This window comes from Arvicola amphibius, chromosome 4 (assembly GCF_903992535.2).
Source record: "Arvicola amphibius chromosome 4, mArvAmp1.2, whole genome shotgun sequence".
NCBI classification, from domain to species: Eukaryota; Metazoa; Chordata; class Mammalia; order Rodentia; family Cricetidae; genus Arvicola; species Arvicola amphibius.
In genome coordinates, this window is record NC_052050.1 from 130258126 (window position 1) to 130280438 (window position 22313).

The following is a 22313-nucleotide window of genomic DNA, read 5'->3' on the forward strand; positions in this document are numbered from 1 at the left end:
AAAAGTGAGAAAAATAGAGAGCCCTTAGGAGACCATTGATACAAAGGAAAGAGGGGATAGTGGATTCAATGATAGAGGACAGAGATATTGAAGGTTCAGATTCATATTATACTCTGTAATGGAGTCAAGATGATTTCCTCATGCAACATGTATAGAGCATAAAAACATGAGAGAGCACACAATGGCACTAGCCACCACACATGACAACCTGAGTTTAATCTCTGGCACCTACATGGTTAAATGAAGAAATGAATTTTTGCAAATTGTCCTCTGACTTTATCCACACACACTGAAATAATAAATGTAAGATATTTAAAAATAACAAGAAAAACAAAAAATAATTTCAAGTTTTAGGGCACAAAAATGTAATAGGTGGCATTTTCCCATATCAGTTTTTCTCCACATCTACTTGCCTATAGATAGCATTTTCATCAACCGAGTTAAGGAAACTGAAAAATCAATCAAAAGTAAAGAGGAAAAGATTGGAACCAATAATTAATTTTTCAAGAGTGTGTGTGTGTGTGTGTGAGAGAGAGAGAGAGAGAGAGAGAGAGATAATTCTTCTGCATTCTGCATGTTAGTCAACCAAATGAAGTAATCAAAAGTACAGTTGAACATATAATAGAGATCACAGGAGTAATAGTCGTGACAATATTATGCAAAGGGTAAAAGAGCATAAATAGTTGAATAACAAGAACTTAATTTAAGATACTTGAACATTAGGCTGGAAAAGAAGACTGAATAAAATGGGAAGAAACCACAAAGATTACAACGTTTGAGAAGTCAAGGAGGGGGAATATTTATGGGACTAAGGTGATCAGGCTCATCAACACTTCTCACAGGTCAAAAACTGTCATGGCTGGTCACTGACTGCTATAATGTAGAGATCACTGTAGACCTTTGTCAAAACAATCTGTTATAGTTTTGATATAAAATTTCCCCTGCAGGCCTGTATGCTTAAACTCTTGAACCAAGTTGGTGGCATTCTATTGGGAGGTTGTGGAATTTTTGGTATATGAGATCTAGTAGGCAGACATAAGAGTGAATCTTGAAAGCTGAGGCATAAATCTGGTTCCCTAGTTTTCCTTGCTTCCTTCTCTTCCCAGTGTGAGAAGTTACCACTGCATGCTCCAGTATCCAATAACTGACATACTTTTGCTACAACTTGTGACTATGAGTCTAAATGAATCTTTCTTTAAATAATTCACTTAGTATTCTGCTATAGAGATGAGAAAGGTGATTAATGCACAGTTATGGAGGAATAGATGGGTAAAAAATTAGAAATGGTTATATGTTTGAACAAATCATCAGAGGAGAAAATTTTGAGTCCTTGAAAATAATAAAGCCTTTTAGAGTATAGAAAATGGATAATTAGAGACCATGTGTCAGAGGATTCTGAAGTTTCATGAAAACTTCATAATGTGTCATGGTAATGATTCAGTAGGGAATGTAAAGATGATATGTAGAAAACAAAAGTTGTTGTCAGATGAACAAATAGGGATAAACTTTGATGGACAAGGTGGAAGAGTGTATCTAGGCAAGTCATAGATAATCTATAGTTTTGGCTGGTTATAATGATTTGTTGGCTTGAAAGTGTAAGTAGATATAATATTAGTACTCTATAGGAATTTCCTTTTAGTTGCTTGTATTTTCTCAGTGAAAAAAGTGATTCAAGATCTCATCTAGTACAGATGCAGATAAAAGTATGGAAGTACAGAAAAAAAAGGTCATGGTGTCATTATAAATATACAAGTAGATTAGTTTCTGCCGTTTTCACCATTACAAATGTGATGACTTAAAAGAACAGAACTCAATCCCTCGGTTCTGGAGAATGTAAGTCCAAGTCAGGATCTCTGGGCTGTGGATCAGGGTTGACAGGTGCTGATCCACAGTGAGACTCTACTGAGAATCTACTTCTTGCTTCTAGTTTATGGGCATCTTGGAGGAATCGCTTGGCTCCTGTTATATCACTCTGAGTTCTGCCACGGTGAACACAGTGCTGTCTTTTCTATATCTTATATCTACTTTACACCCTGTTTTACAGAAACACATTCAATGTGTTGAGTTTGACAAGAAAATCCAGGATAATCTCTCTACTTCAAGATTTTCAATTTTAACAAACTTCAGGATCCTTTGAAGTTTACTAATACTTGAAATAACATTTGCAATCATGTTAATCATTGTTCTATTAATATGAAGAGACACCATGACCAAAGCAACTCTTATAATAGAAAGCATTTTAATTGGGGGCCTGCTTATAATTTCAGAGGCTTAGTTCATTATCATGGCAGGGAGCATGGTGGCACCAAGTCAAACATGGTGCTGGAAAAGTAGCCAGAGTTCTATATCCTGATCTGCAGGCAGCAATAAGAGATAGAAAGAAAGAGCCTGACATGGGCTTTAGACAACTCAAAGCTCACCTTAATGTCATACTTCTTCCAACAAGGTTACACCTACTCTAACAAGGCCATTCCTCATAATCCTTCTAATCCTTTCAAACAGTTTCACTCCCTGGTGACTAAGCATTCAAATATCAGAACCTATGGGGGGCATTCTTATTTAAAATACCATCACAATCTTTAGTAGGGCTCCTATTGAACCCACCACACTGATTAATAAAAAGAAAAGCTGAACATATAGTAAAGAGAAAGATTTAAAGACTGAATTTAGATTTTAATAGAGTTATTATCATAAATCGATCAAGCTGTAAAGATAAGAAGGGTAGTCAGAATATATTGGCAAAAAATATAGAAGCTGTTTGTATTCATTGGTAATCACATGTTTGTATCCATTGGTAATCACAAAGTCTGGTCTTTCGCAATGTTGGTGTGGAAAATGATTATTCAAGAAGAACTTCAGAAACCAAACAGTTGGAAAGAATAGTATCAGAAATCTTGAAACAATCAAAATTTAAATCAGAAGTAGAAAGAGTAAATAAACAGAAGTAATAGGTAGAAAAATAAATGTAAGCAGTTAAATGCCTTTCACTCTTCATGTGGAATTTACATAAAATTCCAGCAAAATTTTATATGATCCTTGAGATAAATGCTGCTTCATTGAGTTACAAATGTTTTTTAATCAAAATTTAATTATCATCGGCAAGATTTTTCTAATACATTATAATACATTTTATGATTGCCTCTATACACAGGCCTAACATATGCATAGTGGGATCACTGATGTGCACATGAGTTTATCATCTGGATGAGAGATAATGATGCCCCAAAGCCTACCAAGGTGTCTGCAAATGTTTATTTTTACTTTTGCACTAGACAGCTGTGGTTTTTAGGGCTTATGCCTCCTATTTATACTTTCTGTCACCTTTTGTGTTGTTTGGCTGTCGTCTGTCATTTAACTTTGCTGTTAGTGTGCTTTTAGGCTCTTATATTCCAATTTGTAGTTTATAAGATGTGCTAGGTAGGGCAAGCAGAGAGGCAAGATAATTATGATTGTGTTCTAAAGATGAGAAATGTGACTCTGAGTGAGATGCTTTGCATCTGAATAAAGTTTACAGACTACAAACGATTTGAGAGATAGATTATCTTGTATGGCTAGTTCTCGTTTTCGCTTGCATTATAGGTCTCTGTAAATGTGCTATGAGAAATCTATTCAGATGCCATATGTAGGAACACTAATAAATACCCATAAAAATTAAAGAACCATGTGACAATGTTTATGGCCAATGTGTAGAAAAGTGCATTTCTTGGTTAAAGTCCTGTCTGGAAACAGATGGCTCATTCAAATTGGTTGTTTTAAGAGATCTTTATGGAAGACTATTTCCAAAGGTGAAAACAGTGTTTGGAGAAATCTAAAGAACTGGTGCAATAAGTTGGTCTTGATAACCCAGAGCTATTTTTAAGACTAAGCATGAAAGTAGTTGTTGTCCAAAGTTGTAGAGATTTTTGTCTTTAGGGAACCACCTGAGACGAGTCACAGCCTTCCCTGGTTTGACAGTCAAGGAAAGGGTATCTATTGAGGAGAATGCCAGAAGAACAAAGTTTGATTCTATTACCCTTCCACCTTGATTTTCTTCTCATGCTCCTCATTGATCTCACAGGTGATCATAGGGGAAGATGGATGCTGATTTCATTTGTGTCCATTAGACTGTTAGGGAGGAAAACTGGTGGTGCTGAGTAGATACGGAAGAGCAAATAGAAAATATGCACCATAGTATATAAATAAAACCTGAGAAAGCCTCAGAAAAAAAGCAGCCTATGAAAATAGCACATGTATTAAGCTAAATGTATTTCTGTCTTATTTTCTTTGCCTGTTGCTGTAGTAAAATACTGTGCCAAAAACAGTTTGAAGAAGAAGGGGCTAATGCTGGTGCAGTTCCAGTTTATAGTGTGTCGTTGCAGGAAGGTCACAGCAACAGGGGTTTCTGGGAATTAGTCATATGCACCCACGGTGAAAGGAAGAGGGTCGGGAGGAGGCTCCCCTTCATATTTTTGGCAGTCTAGTATGAGTCAAACCATGAAACAATTTCACCCCAATTAAGATGTGTCTTCCCATATCAGTGCAAACAAGATCAGGATATTTCTCCACAGGAATTCTAGAGACCTGTCACCCAGATGACTCATGATTTTGCAAATTTCACAATTAGCATTAATCCTCACATACATTAATGTGTTGTAGGAAGACCACTTGTTCATTTCCTGGCTACCCAGACTCCCAAAATAACCACACAGAAACTGTATTAATTAAATCACTGCTTGGCCCATTAACTTTAGCTTCTTATTGGCTAACTCTTACATATTAATTTAATCCATCTCCATTAAGCAGTGGCTTATTGGCAAAGTTCCAGCATGTCTGTCTCTGGTGGTGGCTCCACATCTTCTCTTTGACTCCTCTTCCTTTCTCCCAGCATTCAGTTTAGTTTTCCCCACCTAGCTTTACTCTACCCTGTCTAAGGCCTAAGACAGTTTCTTTATTAACCAATGGTATTAACAACAACAGAGGAAAATCCTATATCACCACCCCTTTTCTGTTTAAATAAGAAGAAAAGTTTTAACTTTATCATAGAAAAATTACATACAACAAAACAGATATCAAGCAAGAATTACAGTTACAATATTTGTATCTACTTTATCTTTTATCATAACTAAGGAAAACTATAAGAATAAATGTTTATACTCCATCAAAGACTCCAGAAGGATATAATATTACCAAATTAAACAGGAAGTGCATTGTAAGCAACTTCCAAAACCCTAGAATTGACAGAGACATCTTGCTGCCTGGACAGTCATCCAAAGTTCCTCTGTACCGTTGGGCATCTATTTTTAGCCTACAGGCCCATAGTATCCAGTAGACTTTTCCCCAAGGCAGGAAATTTCAAAGACAGTTTGTCAGTCACCTTCTTCTGTTTTCTGCAGAATGTCTAGCAGACTCTTTGATGAAGCAGGAATGCTGAAGGATGGTCTCACCTTTAGGCAAGTTCAACAGTCAGTTCTGTGGGTCCTGCATGTCCAGTTCACACAGCATAACATCAAGCAGTTCAGTAAAGAGCAGTTTCTTGCCGAAATGGCTAGCAAGCTCCATGAGAAGCCTATTCAATGCACATCTTCCTTTTGATGTAAGTGGTGCTACCAGAAGCAGATATTTCTAACTGTCATGAAAAATCCTAAGTTCTTAAAACATTTTAAATGCCATATTCTGAAGGTCTGAGAAAGATTTGAAGAATACCTATCTAACTGAAATATATCTCTATATATCTAGAAAGCCTAGTTAACATGACTACAAGCTTCACCATTATAGATAATTATCTATTAAGCTATATTTCTTAATTATACAATACATTTTAAAATGAGCTGCACAAACACAATACCTTAATCAAGAGCATATATATATATATATATATATATATATATGAAGAAAATTGACCTTAAATTTGTATCAATAAACCAATATCCATACCAAAGCAAATAAACATTTATAAACAATATTTGGGAATATTGGCGAAGTTCTTTCCAAACTGCTTCCTGCTGTTTATTGGGCAAGTAATTTTGGGGGGTGTTCACAGCAAACTTTCTTGGGCTCTTGGTCCATCAATCCACATTATTCTAGAAGGATTCCACAGATTCTCACCCTTTGTGGAAACAAAAGTAGAACCTCTGTTCCAAAGCAACATATTCTTAGACCCATTATTTGAATTTAAGATACCTTTAAAAATATATATGTTGGTTTACCTTAGCAGCCTGTACAATAAAATGTCTCTCTGTATTTAGCTGCTCCACAGCCAAAAAAATTAAAGAAAACACAATAATATACATAATCCAGACTCTTTGTGGATATTCCATTTTTATGTGACTTAATTGGTTTTATTCTATTACTTTTTCATATTTATTTTATTATCTTTACTCTTTTAATCTATGACTGTCTGTACTCTCTATTTTTTTTCCTCATTTTTTTTTTTATTAAAGATTTCCATCTCCTTCTCTCCTCCTCCCCCTTCCCTCCCCTCCCTTCCACCCATACCCCCTCTCCACCCCTCTCCTAGACAAAGAGCCATCAGGGTTCCCTTCACTATGTTAAGTCCAAGGTCCTCCCAGCTCCCCCTAAGTCCAGGAAGGTGAGCAACCAAACTGACAAGGCTCACAGTGAGCCTACTCTCTCTTTAAAGACTTTATTTTGTTTTGCTTTTTTAAACCTTTTAAAAAAATAACTCTCTATATTCTTTTTCTTCTCTCTTCCAGGCCTATATTCATTTATCCAACACTGTGACCCATTTAGAGGTCTTTTCCATCTGGATCTGTCTTTATTGCATATCTGTAATCCTTTTCAGATGAGAAAGACTTCTTAAAATGCTAAGTGCTTCTTAAAAACCTAAGTGGTGTCATTGCTAGGGGAAATACAATACTGCCTGCATGCCCCAACCAGTCCAGCATGGCAGAGCTGTTTCCTGCCTCTGAGAGCAATGCTCACAGCCCTATTCACAGCCCTATTTTTAGTCATACAGTCAGTCTATGATTGCCATTAAGCATGTTCTAGCACTCTCTACACAAAGCCCCATTTTATTATTCTGTAGCCAGACCTCCTGAAAGAGTGAGAGCCTTTTGTCTAGTGAACCAGGAAGTTGCCATTATCAAAGAAGCTGCACAGTTTTTCTTTTCTTTTCTTTTCTTTTTTCTTTTTTCTTTTTTTTTTTTTTTTGGTTTTTCGAGACAGGGTTTCTCTGCAGCTTTAGAGCCTGTCCTGGAGCTAGCTCTTGTAGACCAGGCTGGTCTCCAACTCACAGAGATCCGCCTGCCTCTGCCTCCCAAGTGCTGGGATTAAAGGCGTGCGCCACCACCACCCTACTCTGCACAGTTTTTATTGTGCCTCTCTTAAAGCGGCCATGGTATCCCAGCTCACCAAGAGACCATCTTAAAAAAAAAAGATTTGTGGCTCTCAAGAAATTGTGCTAAACTCTGTTCTTTTGTGTCTAGAATTCCTTTACAAATTCCCTTGGGTCTTAAGTGGATTTAGTTGGCCACATTGGCCAATTTGTTGTAGGAAGATCGCTTGTTTGTTTCCTGGCTGCCCAGAATCCCAAAATAACCACACAGAAACTGTATTAATTAAATCACTGCTTGACCCATTAGCTCTAGCTTCTTACTAGCTAAATCCTACATATTAATTTAACCCAGCTCCATTAATCTATGTATTTCCATGTGGCAATGGCTTGTCAGCAAAGTCTTAGCATGTCTGTATCTGGCGGGACCTCCATGGCTTCTCCTTGACTCTGTCTCCTTTCTCTCAGAATTCAGTTTAGTTTACCCTGCCTAGCTTTACTCGTCCCTACCACAGACCTAAGACATTTTTTTATTAACTAATGGTGTTCACAGCATACAGAGGGTAATCCCAGATCACTAATGTCTATTAATTATAATAGAAATGTACTATTAACATGATTATGGCATGATTATGGTTATTTGGATTATGGTATATAATATAAAAGTTTGGGAACTTTCAGTAAATAAATTATATCTTAAACTCAGAATCTATCTCAAAAAGAAGGTTGTAAGAAAATATTTTAGAGTGGGAGGTAGTGGCACACACTTTTAATTCCAGCACTCAGGAGGCAGAGGCAGGTAGGTCTCCATGAATTTGAGGCCAACCTGGTCTAAAAGAGCGAGTTCCAGAACAGTTAGGGCTGTTACACAGAGAAACCCTTTCTCAAAAAACAAACAAGAAAACTGAAAAAAATACAATGAGAAAAGAAAGTATTTTAATGACACAAATTCTTAGTTCAGTGTGTAAATGCAGATTGTTTTTCATTACCAATAAAATAAGGAGAACATCAAACTCTATAGACTCTTTTTTTCCTAATATCCAAGAACTGTTATTTTGGTTAATTATTTAACATAAGGAATTTATTGAGTGTAGTACTTAGTAAGATATGATTTCATTGGAAGAAATTGCTATTATTTTATTTCAATTCTATTATTTTAGAAGAAAACATCATTTTCATTATTAAATTATTGCACAAAATAAATGTCTCTGAATAGTGTATTCATATAGAAGCTAATTTTGAAGCACAGAAATTTAATGCAACAGTTTTATGAATGTAATGATGAAATTTCTTTAATAATAGAATAAACATTTAAGCAAAGAAGAACAATTCATTTTAAATAATTAAAGTCTTAATAAAATATTCAGGATAAAGGAATTTCATTTCATTAAGAATCTACATTTTTTTCTTATTGTTATTTATTTTCTAACATTTGAAAGCATAGCAGGATCCTATTATCTCAGGGGGCTTTTAAGGGAAATAATCCTTATTCTTAAAAATAAGGAAAGAAAAGTTTCACATTTATTTTCAACCCCATGAATGATAATGCTTCTGAATGCATGGCCCAGTGACCTAGAAAGAATAGTTAACTGCAGCCTAAAAAGAAGAGATTTTAAATCTTACTCTCCCTGGGCAATGTGCTGTTATTGTTGCAACTCCCAGCTCACAGGCTCCATTTCACACCCATTTTCTATAAGTGAACAATTTTGATAAAAGATCCTTTTTCATAACATTAAGTAAACACAGAGGGAGGCATTGGTAATAAGCCAACATAAATAGCTACGTATTTTACTGCAAAACTGATATCTCACATCTGATCTGCACTTACAAATCGTGTTGAGTGGATGCGAAAATAGAAGAGAATGTGATGCGATTTACTGGCTGAACACACAGCAATGGTTGGATGCATCTATCAGGTTTGGCAAACTGTTAAATGATAAAAGTTGTATGAAAGAATGGCAGTGTTGTCTTGGAGGTACTTGCATCAAAAAAAGTAGGCAGTAGAAGTCTAATAACATGAAGCCATGTCTAAGAGTAATCTGTACATAGTATGCTTAGAATATAAAGGAAATCACCAGTTGTATTCCGGAAAGGGAAGATCACATTTGCTTACTTGACAGAGATCATAAACAAAGTACAAAAGTAGAAATTAATCCAATGGTAGGAGTTATTCCAGGTAGATGAGATAAATGTCATGCTTAGGAAACAATTGATAACTTTATGTGATAAGCAAGAACTGTGAAGTTAAACACTATTTTATTGTGATTCTTAAAGGAGGGAGATCATGAGCAAGGAAGTTAGGACCGTGAGGAGTGCGTTTACCCATTGAGACGGTGGGACAGATCTAACGGGAGACCACCAAGTCCAGTTGGAATGGGACTGATGGAACAGGGGACCAAACCGGACTCTCTGAATGTGGCTGATGGCGGAGGAGGACTGAGAAACCAAGGACAATGGCAATGAACATGACCTCTACAGCATGGACGGGCTCACTGTGAGCCTTGTCAGTTTGGTTGTTCACCTTCCTGGACTTAGGGGGAGCTGGGAGGACCTTGGACTTAACATAGTGAAGGGAACCCTGATGGCTCTTTGTCTTGGAGAGGGGTGGAGTGGGGGTATGGGTGGAAGGGAGGGGAGGGAAGGGGGAGGAGATGGAAATCTTTAATAAAAAAAAAGAAAAAAAAACAAAGAAGAAAGAAGAGGAGGAGGAGGAAGAAGAAGGAGATGAAGAAGAAGACGAAGAAGAAGAAGAAGAAGAAGAAGAAGAAGAAGAAGAAGAAGAAGAAGAAGAAGAAGAAGAAGAAGAAGAAGAAGAAGAAGAAGAAGAAGCTGTTATCAAATAACTATGCCCTTCAGCAAGGTCCTTCATTTTAAAGAAAAAAATCTATTCTCTTGAACAGACATCAACACTGGTTAATGAGAAAATTCTCTGATGTCAGAAGAAAAGAACAAAGCTGCCAACACTGTTTTCCATTCCAATGGTGTTGACTAGAAATGACCTAGGTGAGAATGTTTAAAAGGAAATACAATTTATCCTCGTGTGGTGGTACATGCCTCTAATTCTAGCAGTCTAGTGGCAGAGACAGACAGATCCCTATGAGTCCAGGCCAGCTATGATTAACACAGTGAGATCTCCTATAAAAAGAAAAACAAAAGAACTCATGAAACATTGTGTATAACAGACTACAGTGTTCCTCACTCCATGTAGAGAAATAATTTGGAGAGGAAGGGGTCAAAAATATATTTATACTTGTTACTATAATACTTGATAAAATAAAATTTTAATTATAATTAAGTTAAAATAAAACCAACAGACTATAGTACTCCTCACTCCGTGTAGAGAAATAATTTGAGGTGGAAGAGGTCAATAAGATATTTGTACTTGTTACTCTAATAGTTGATAAAGTAAAATTTTAATTATAATTAAGTTAAAAGAAAACAGACTAGCCATATAAATTAGCAATATAAAACAATATTAAATATAATACTGTTATATAAATGTTTATTATGTATATATATACTTATATACATTCATTTATGCATGCATATGTGTAAATAACAACTAAGCATAAGATCACATTTATTCTTTTTTTGTTGTTGTTTCTTTTCTTTTGGAATTTTGAAACAAGGTTTCATTGTATAATAATCCTGGATGTCTTGAAGCTCACTTTTGTAGACCAGGCTGGCCTCAAACTCACAGAGATCCTCTTGCCTCTGCCTCCCAAGTGTTGGGATTAAAGGCACACATCATCACTGCCCGGATTACATTCACATTTATCCTTAAATTGGGTCAGTAACTACCTAAAGAGAGGGAAAAATAAAATGAAGTCTTCAAGAAAATTGGAAATGCCACCTCCCTGAATCTACCTTGTTTTATGCCCAGAAAATAAAGCCACAGAGATGGTTTACATAATTAACAAGTTTGTCATGAAAAAGAGCTTATTGAGATAAATAAACATGGTTCTGATTTTTATTTTCATCTTTTCCCAGGAATCCTAAATTCATGGGTAAAACACTTCTCTGGGGGAGATGACTTGATGACTTTTCCCCTCTACTTCTAATCCTCTGTGTGTGGTTACACAGAGCCACTGAAAGAACTTACCAGTCTCACTGGTGATTGAAGTTCCTTTTCTATAAAGGTAATTTTCAGTTGATTTCTGTCACTTTCCACCACAATAACTCAATGATTTATAGAACATGAGTGCAGGGCCAGAGAGATGGCTCAGCGGGTAAAGCACTTGCTGTCAAAACTGATAACCTGAGTTACCAACTCTTACAAGTTTTACTCTGACTTCTTCCTGCCTGCTGTGGTGATCATACACTCACTAACACACACACACACACACACACACACACACACATCATATTTTTTAAATAATAGAATTATGTCACTTAAAATGACCATGCTCCCTTCAACAGAACCTCAGTAACAGTAATGAAAAACCTGTTTATGAATTGCTGATCAAGGGAGTCTAAGAGACTCCAAAACAATATCACTCAACGGCTGTTTCTCTTGGTGGGCTCACAGAATTGATTTTGATGGTAAAGCCCTATTACGGGAGATAGCATACACTTTTGACACAGAACTTAAAGGAATCAAGTTGTATCTGAACTGGAATCCTCTGAGGAGTAGATCTGATAGAATCTGAAGGTGGTATGATGCAAGCTACCATGTGAGAGGAACAATTGGCAATCCTTTCCTATTGTAAAGCCTATACTGGCAAGACATCTACAATAGTGCAATAGTGTTACTTTTTCCTTGGAAGTAACCAACAGCTGTTTAATTGGACTTATGGCTCACTCAAAAGGAAAGAATTCTGGTCTAGTACAGTAAAACTAGCCAACTACTATGACAGAAGAGGACATAGGTCCATGAGAAGAACCCACTATTTCCAGGTTTATAAATCAATGTGTTCCTAACTACTTTTTAAATACTTATACCCAAAGATAAGTGTACCCCTCATCAAAGAGGCTTCTTTTAATAGCTGACGGAGACTATTACTAATATGCACAACTGGTCAAAATTTGAGAATAAATGACTGTCCCAACCCCAAGAGATATCACCAATGCAAACTCTATACACACAAATCAGGGAAATCATGGAAGAGGAGGCAGAAAGATAGTCCCCTAGACATGAAAAGTAATGTGCACCCATGAAGTCTCAACAACATGATTGCCTAAACAAGAACAATATGATGCTAGTTTACACATCAACATAAATAAGGCAAATACCACATGGTCCCACTCATAGACGAAGAGCTACAGAAGGCCAGGAAAGCACCTCCATATTGGTTATATAATCTAAAATAATTATCCCTGAGCACATATTATATGAACAATGCTACATGGGCTCAAAAGGTTATAAAAAACATATGTGTGCATATCTATATATCTGTCTATGGATATATGTAACAACAGGAATTAAAGAAGGAATGAGTTTTGTGAAGTATGGGAGGAGTTGGAGGAGAGATGTAGGGGGCAGGAGTGATATAGATGCAATGCTCATGTATGAAGTTCTGAGGACAAAAAATACTATTTAGGCTGTAGCATTGACTCAGTTGTTAAGAGCACTTGTAGTTTTTACAGAATACCTGGATTTGATCCTCATACTCCACATGGTAGCTCACAATAATATGTAATTCAATTCCAATTCTAGTGTATCCAATGGTCTTATGCATAAAATAAAATGAAGAAATAAAAAAATGAAAGTCATGGAAAATTCCAACTTACAATAAAATGAGAATATAAAATAAAACAAGAATGGAAAAGTTGGGTACAAATACAAATGCTGAAAATTACTGAGAAAAAATAATCATTTAGAATCAAAGCCCTACGGGCTCTGTAGGAGCCTTCTCAGCTTGGTTGATCACCTTCCTGGACCTGGGGGGAGTTGGGAGGACCTTGGTCTTAACATAGAGTAGGGAACCCCGATGGTCCTTGGCCTGGAGAGGGAGGGAGGGGGGTATGGGTGGAGGGGAGGGGAGGGAAGGGGAAGGAGGTGGGGAGGAGATGGAAATTTTTAAATATAAAAACATAAACCATATAAAAATAATCATTTAGGAGAGAGTGTGAGAGAGACTCTAGCAAAAATCCCAGAGCCTACATGGATATGTCCTAGGTCCTCTGCATATAAGTTATGATTATTAGCTTTGTGTTTCTATGAGACTCCTAATAGTGGGAGTGGGGGTATCTCTGACTCTCTTGCCTGCTCTGGGACCCTTTTTCCTCTTGCTGAGCTGCCTCATCCAGTCCTCATATGGGGCTTGTGCCTAGTCTTTTTGGATCTTGTCTTGTTATGTTAGATTGATAGCAGTGGGAGGCTTGCTCATTTTTAAAGAGAAACAGAGGAGGACTGGATCTGGGGGAAAGGGAGACTGGGGGCACTAGGAGGATTGGAAGGAGGGGAAATTGTGATCAGGATTATTGTAAGAGAAAAGAATAAATATATAAGACAGAATGGAGAGAAAGAATGTGAAGAAAGAACAAGTTTAATACAATAGGAAAATATATAAACGAAATACATTGCAATATCCTACCAATGGTAATACTGTAGGAAATTAGTAGGTTAGGACTGCTGTTAATTATATGATTGTTAAAATTTTAGAAACAGTATAAACTACTATGCAATATTTAGTCATCTTTTGACTTGCAATTAGACAATACTAAAGAATCTACATCAACACACAGTGCTGGAATCGGGCAGCAAAGATAAATTATGTTCAGGGTGGAAGGCACACACTTTAAACAGCATCATCAAATATTGAAAGCTTGGGAAAAGTGGCTGTGTTGGCCACCATGCCACTGTTGTGACAGTATACTCTAAACAACTAAGAAGGAACAACAAATTATTTTACCTAACCATTTCAGAAACTTGAGAACATAATGTTGGGGAGGTCTGGTGTAGCAGAGCATTTCAACTCATAGAACTAAGGTAGAGTGTCTGTACACTAAGCTTTTTCTTTTCTGCATGGTAGTTCATCCTCATTCTCAATTTATGGAATGCTGTCATCCACAAGGCAGGTCTTCTTCCCATTGATTAGCCTTCTCTAGAAACATCCTCACAGACACACCCAAAGATATGCTTCGTTGATTTCTTTGGTGTTCCTCATTAACAAAATGGCTAAACATTATTAACCTTTATAAATCTATGTCTTGTCCACTTGACAACAAGGCAAATCTCCTTAAAGAATTACCTCCCACCTTCTGTCCCCCAAAGGTCCATGTCTACCTCATAATTCAAAACTCATTTAGTACATCTCCAGGAATCTCTTTAATCTTTAATATAACAAAGTTGAAATATGAAATACCTGCTGAGATTCAAGGCAGACTCTTTGTTGTAAGGCCCCATAAAATCAAAAGGAAAGTTATGCTCCCCAAATACAATGGTGCAGAGCAAAAATTACCAATGGAAAATCAAGGGAGAGGAATGAGACCAAAGTAAGACTAAAATTAATCAGGTAAGAAAATAAACCTTTTACCTCCATGCTGACATCCAAGGAACATGCTGGCATGGTATAAGCTGCAATGATATTGGAAACCTCCTCTCTATGATCTTGCACTCAATCTATGGGATAGTGCCACCCGTGCTTAGGGTGGGCCTTTCTCCCTTAGCTAATCTCTTCTATGGAGAAAATATAGAATCAAGTTGGTGGTGAGGAGTAACTACCACAAAGGCCCTTGTAAAGCAAAATGCGAACAACTGAGTTTAAGTAACTACCAAGGGTTCCAACATCAGGTTGTGGGAAACTGAATCCAACTACCTCCTCTTTGTTCCACAAGTAAATGTCCATCCACATCCACACATTTAAGTGTAAACACACACACACACAAACAAATGAGGGGATTGCTTGATGCTCATTAACTAAAGAGAGCAACATGAAATAGACAATATCTAAGTAAATCTACAAACAACTATGTACACAAATAGTGACAAAATTTCCATGAAAATCAAAGCTATCCTTTATCATCAACTCTTTTGTTTTTTTACCTCACTGAGCCCCTATGTCTGTCTTACACACAATTGGTTTAGAAATTGCAATGCATCTTTTCTTGAAAAAAAATATATTCATGTAATATGATGGCTTTCACATAATCTTTTTGCACTTCCCAGTATTAACACATTTTTAGAAATAAACAGAGGAAACAGTAGTGAAAGAGATACTCAATAGAAAAGCATCTTAGGATCCAATTTCCATGGCACTGGGGAAAATGCCCAGAAGATCTGCCAACAAACAATGGGCTATATAGGCAGTGTTCAGAATAATACAGCAGACTCAAAAAAGGAATGGAGTCTATAAAAAGACTGTTGTGTACAGAATGCCAAATCGTAGCATAAGGACCTCGGCAAAGTAACTGAAAAGAAATCTCTCTATTGAGATACCAGCAAATTTTATTTGATAAGGGGAAATGTGGTGTACAGAAGATGAAGCTTCTGAATAGAGAGACTATCTCACTAAATACATCCAATACCTTTTTCCTCTCATGGGTCCATTTTTAGGGGGGCCGGAGAAGTGGAACAGAAAATTATTTCAGTGGTTCTGGTTGGTTTTATTCTGCAATCTTTTTTCAGCCATGTTCTATACAGGAGTAAAGATTTTGCTGTCGTTTCATGGGCAAATAAGTGGATTACTTTCCAACCTTACAAGAGAGAAAGACAAACTAGCAAACATGATTATAGCATCATTTATGGCTCTATAGAAATTATGTCTTTGGTATTTTATAAAAGAGATCTTAATAAGTGGTTTGGAAAATTATATTACAAGCCATTTCATATTGATTTATTATCTCCCACTGCTCATTTCTGCCATGCACACAATGCCACAAATGATTAAAAGTAGTAACTACTGTAGTTTGATGCCTACTCTGAAGTTTAAATAGCATATAAATTTTTGCATTAATGGTAATGATGTGAAACTGAGGATTTATTGTATTTATTTGTGAAACTTCAGCATGTACTCATGATGAGTTTTATGCTTTAGAGAAACTAGTAAAGAAAGCCACATTACGATTGTCTAATATTCTCATGAGGTTAGTTTTGCCTGCTCCCACCAGTCCTTCTGTTATTTTGGTGGTTTTGTTGAGGCACAGATGTCTGTTCAGGACAAGGATGCACAAAGAAGAATGAATTGTATTGCTATGTATAAGCCAGAGTGGAGCATTCTCTGCTTTGAAATGCAAACAGAACACACCAGGAGAGTTATGTGACAAATCTGACTCCAGCAGAGCACCAAGAAGAGACACACGCAGGTGTTTGGCGTCAATTTGTGCAGTAAGAGCAACATTTATGAACATTTTTTGAAGGATTTTAAAACGTTTCTTCACACTGGCTTGGAGAATGTGACTTATTTCGAGCCAGAAGCAGGCTGACATTTACTCTGAGTTAGGATCAAAAGAGGACTGTATTAAACTAATTTAAATGTCAAAACATACTGTTTGGGTGATGTGAATGTGCACCCAAACTCAAATTCGCAAAGCCTTTCTTTTTGAAAGGTCATGATGAAGAACCTTTGACAGCCACTTCACACGCAGAACAAAGCAGCGCCGTAATGTTAGAGCTGGTGAAGCCCAGAGCCTGTCACCTTTCCCACCCTGTACCTACATAATCTGCACTTTATAAGTAGACTCTGGAATTCTGGTAAGAGGTAGGTACTGACATCCTTTTGAAAGAGTGGGAGCGGTTTTGGCCTATATAGACTTCAGGGATGTTAGAACACATGACACTCAGACCTAAATATAGCACTGTGTTACACACATTTCAACACATTAAAGTAAACCAAGACTGGCCCAACTATTTCAAAAATCACAGGATATGGAAAGAATACAAATCTTTAGACGACTGTCCAACCTTCAATTATTTTGTCCAAATCCTGTCTTCTGTCATAAGGATGCTACATATTGAAAGCATTAGAAAGTTTTAGAAACAGATGACCAAATCCAAGGACATCAAGGTTTTATAAGTCCTCCCTCTTTGAATCATTGCATGTGTTCTAAGCCACCCAGGAGACATGGCTAACATCCCTTACCTTACTCATTGTTATATTCTCATAGTCTCAGCTTTAATTAGAGTAACATTTTTTTCCACAGTATTCTGCATTGTATAAAATAATTCAATTTGTAGTATTTAAATATAACTCTAAAACAAGATGAACTATGTTTTTTAGTGGAAGTTGACTCAGTGAACAAATGTTTTACTCAAAACATTACAAATTGCACCTTCAAACACAGGCCCTCCAATTCTACATTCTTCCTGGTGCTGTGGAGGATATTAATTTTCCATGTCTCTTACATCCCAGTCCTGTGAGCATGCCATCATTATGGCCTGCCTTTTCTTGTTTGTTTTTTATCATTATTTATTTATTTTTCAGTTTCCATACAGTTTTGCCCATTCTCTTTCCTCTGTAACTTCACAGCTTTCTGGGTTCCAGTAGCATCCATACCATCTCTTCCCTTCTGAGCATGAGACAGTTTGGAGACAATTCTTAGGAACATTTTGGTTTGTCAATACTTAGTGGGGGAGGATACTAAAATAATGCTGAGAACAAAGGGCACCCCAAACTAGCCTTGCGTTTTCCAACACTAAAAGCCAACAATGCTGAGATCAAGAAACCCCATTCTAGTGAGAACCCAAGGTTAACATCTTAAGATCTCTGAACTTTCTGAATAACTAAATCGTAACCTCTAGGTGGCACCCTGTCAGTTTCCTGTCATTGTGTAAGTTACACTTATACTCTCTCTTTTTTAAATGAGGTTGCATAATGCGTTTAGTTATGAATTAAGGTTCTAAAGAATTTTGAAATTGTTTAATGAAGCACAGTATTTCTTAAAGTAGAAATTTAATTATTTTTCCTCATTTTTTTATTAAAGATTTCCATCTCCTCCCCTCCTCCTCCCCCTTCCCTCCCCTCCTTTCCACCTATACCCCTACTCCCTCCCTCTCCAGGCCAAAGAGCCATCAGGGTTCCCTTCACTATGTTAAGTCTAAGGTCCTTCTAACTCCCCCTAAGTCCAGGAAGGTGAGCAACCAAACTGACAAGGCTCACAGTGAGCCCGTCCATGCTGTAGAGTCCAAGCCCATCGCAGTTTTCCTTGGTTTCTCAGTCCTCCTCCACCGTCAGCCACATTCAGAGAGTCCAGTTTGGTCGCCTGTTCCATCAGTCCCATTCCAACTGAACTTGGTAGTCTCCCGTTAGTTCTGTCCCACCGTCTCAATGGGTGAACGCACCCCTCACAGTCCTGACTTCCCTGCTCATGTTCTCCCTCCTTTTGCTCCTCATCAGGACCTTGAGAGCTCAGTCCAGTGCTCCAAAGTGGAGCTCTGTCATTTTCTCCATCCAACACCAGGTGAAGGTTCTATGTTCAACTATATTTATAGCAGCATTATTTGTAATAGCCAGAACCTGGAAACAACCCAGATGCCCTTCAGTGGAAGAATGGATGAAGAAAGTGTGGAATATATACATATTAGAGTACTACTCGGCGGTAAAAAACAATGACATCTTGAATTTTGCATGCAAATGGATGGAAATAGAAAACATTCTGAGTGAGGTAACCCAGGCCCAAAAAGATGAACATGGGATGTACTCACTCATAATTGGTTTCTAGCCATAAATAAAGGACCTCGAGCCTATAATTCGTGATTCTAGAGAAGCTAAATAAGAAGGTGAATCCAAAGAAAAACATATAGTTATCCTCCTGGATATTGGAAGTAGACAAGATTGCTGGACAAAAAAAATGGGAACTTGGGGGTGGGGTAGGATGGGGGGATGGGGGGATGGGGAGAGAAAAGTGTGAAGTGGAGGAGGGGGAGTGCTTGGGGGAATAGGATGGTTGGGATATAGGAAGGGTGGATATGGGAACAAGGAATTATATATCTTAATTAAGGGAGCTATTCTAGGGTTGGCAGAGACTTGACTCTAGAGGGGTTCCCAGGTGTCCAGGAAGATGCCCCCGCTAGTTCCTTGGGCAGCTGAGGAGAGGGAGCCAGAAATGTCCAGATCCTATTGCCATACTCATGAATACACTTATACTCTTAAAGGAGCTAGAATCTCAGTAACAGGAAGGAAGGATATTCTTGGTCTCAGTGTGTTCCATGAGTACCCTCTGAAGCAATGAGAGGTGTGAACATATGCTTCATTGGGTCAACAGAACACTTTAGATATTGTCCAAAATGACCCTCTTAATCATTCCAAGCCCTATGTCTCTGCCTTGCAGTCCTTTGGCCTCTGTATCCTCCAAGTGTGCAAGAAAATGTACCTCTCTATTTTATTGTTAAATCTTCAGAATCTACAAATATGCAAGTTTTCGAGAATAAATCCTGTAGGTCTCATGCTTGCTGTAGCTGTTAATGCAGTGTTTTGGTAGGGCTCCAAAGGGCAGGAGCAGCTGTGACCCTGACTTTTCAGCCTCCTCCAAGACTCGTTCTCCTGTTTGGTTGCCTTGTTCAGCTTTGATGTTAGGCATTTTGCCTTCTCTTATTGTATTTTATTTTGTCATGTTTGGTTGCTGTCTCTTCAAGTCTTGATTTTTTTCTGAAATGGGATGGAGGGGGTTGGATCCAGGAGGAAGGGAGTCTAGGGGGTTGGAGATGCCGAGAGAGGTGAAAGGAGAAGAAAATGTAATTGAGATTTGTTGTATGAGAGAAGACTCTGTTTTCAATAATAAAGAGAAAAGGAATAAATCCTGCTACAAATATTTTTTGGATTTCTCTAATTGTTAAGTACAGAATATTTACTAATATCACTCTTTAAGATGTACAATGTATAGTGTTTTGTAAATAGTGGGGTTAGCAACTCTCAACAATTACAGCTCACATAAAATTTAATAATGGTTTTCTGTTTCTTTTCTTGTTTTTTCAAGATGGTTTTCTCTGCAACTTTGGAGTCTGTGCTGGAACTAGCTCTTGTAGACTAGGCTGACCTTGAACTCACAGAGATCCTCCTGCCTCTGCCTCCCCAGTGCTGGGATTAAAGGCATGTGCATGTGCCACCACTACCTGACTCTCAATAATGGTTTTCTATATGGAAACAGAGAAATAGCCAGTGTTTTTTGGTTTTTTTTTTGTTTTTGTTTTTTTTTTTTTTTTTCGAGACAGGGTTTCTCTGTAGCTTTGGAGCCTGTCCTGGAACTAGCTCTTGTAGACCAGGCTGGTCTCGAACTCACAGAGATCTGCCTGCCTCTGCCTCCCGAGTGCTGGGATTAAAGGCGTGCGCCACCGCCGCCCGCCCGGCATAGCCAGTGTTTTTTATAAATGTTCTTGATTTTGCTCAAGCATGCATACATTGTGATAACCAGCAAATATTTCTAATTTCTATGAGTTTGAGTGGCTCTGTCTTATGAATTTTATACTTAAAAGACTTTTTATTTTCTTGATGCATAATTTTCCTCTTTTATTCACCTATGTGTCATTTAAGATCTTGGTATTATCCCAGGCTGTCTTTATCTTTTAAATCTTCTTCATTTATCCTCTAATAAGACTAATCAGTAAGTATCCCTTACTCCTAGTCCAAACTTTCATTGCACCTTTCATTCACGGGTGTAATCTTTGACCCTAGATATCTCTCTCAGTTAAAAGAAGTCACGTCAGAATATTCTTTTGCTAAAGTTAACAGTTCTTAAACTTTGTTTCCTAATGGCAACTATTACCACCACTCTTACAAATGCATTCATTGATATAAAATAAATTAATATAAAAATTCCATGGGAGAAGTACAGTAGTTATGCAGAGTAGCAAAAAGAAAGAAACTAAGACAAAGAACTTATCTAATGTTCTACTGCTGGTAAAATAGAAAAACCAAACTTTGAACTGGCTGTTTGCAACTAGGGCTCATGCTTTTCATCCACAATATTATATTGCTTTCTTTAGGCACAAGAAATGAAACCAATAGCCCATAATTGGGTGCATAATAAGGAAAAAGGATTCTATAGAATTTTGATGATTAGAGATTTGCATAATGAATAAATCTAAAAACATTATTTTTATTTACAAATGTCCAGAACCTATGAAGGTGACATTTGAAGGCAAGACTTTAAAGACTTAATTAAGTTAACAATCTCAAGATGAGAGTGCCCTGGATTTGGAGAGAGACATGACCCAATTTCAGGTGTTCTAAATAGAGAACAGGATACAGAGTTCTAGAAAAGGTGATGAAGAAATGGAGGCAGAGAAAGCAATGAAGTGTCAATAAGGCAAGAGATTCTGAAGGTTGTATGTGCATCCAACACCAGGAGAGAGGCATATAGCATTTGTCTTTATAAAAGGGGCTAACTCACCTGGCAATTTGGTTTCTAACTTCTGGACTGCTAAAGTGTAAGAAATCACATTTCTGATGCTCTGAAACACTAAGTCTATGCTACCCTGTTAGGCTATCCTAGGAAGCTAACCTCATGAGAGAGGTCACTACCCAGCTACAAAGAGAATGAATCATCTCTAGGGAATGCTGGGACCTCTCGGTAAAGCATCATATCAATGGCAACATGATTTCTAGTACATGGGTATTCTATCAATGTGTTTTAATAGTCAAAAGTAATTCTATGAGTGGGATAAAAATTAAATACGCACACTTAGTTCTTACTGTGTTACAGTGTATAAAAGTTGGGTAAAACATTTGCAGTATTGTAGCCCACTAAAAAAGAACATTATTAAATATCAGTTTGACTCTATTTGTTTTATCAAATTTCTAGAATATTTATATACATTAGGAGATAATTAGCTTATCCTGTCTATTATATTTTACTTGTAAACAGTTAAAATATTTTTTGCTCTGCAGTATCTAATTCTTTTTTTATTTGTGTATGTATTTTTTATTTTGTTTTACATTTCAACCATAATTCTCCTTTCCACCCCACCTCCTGTTCCGCCTTGTCTCCCTGCCAAGCCCATCCCCCATCAACACCTCTCAAGGGGTAAGGGCTCCCATGGGGACTCAACAAAGTCTAGAACATTAAGTTGGGCAGGACTAAGCCCCTCCCTCCTGTATTAAGGCAGAGCATGGCATGCCATCATGGGGAATGAGTTCCAACAAGCCAGCTCATACGCCAGGTATAG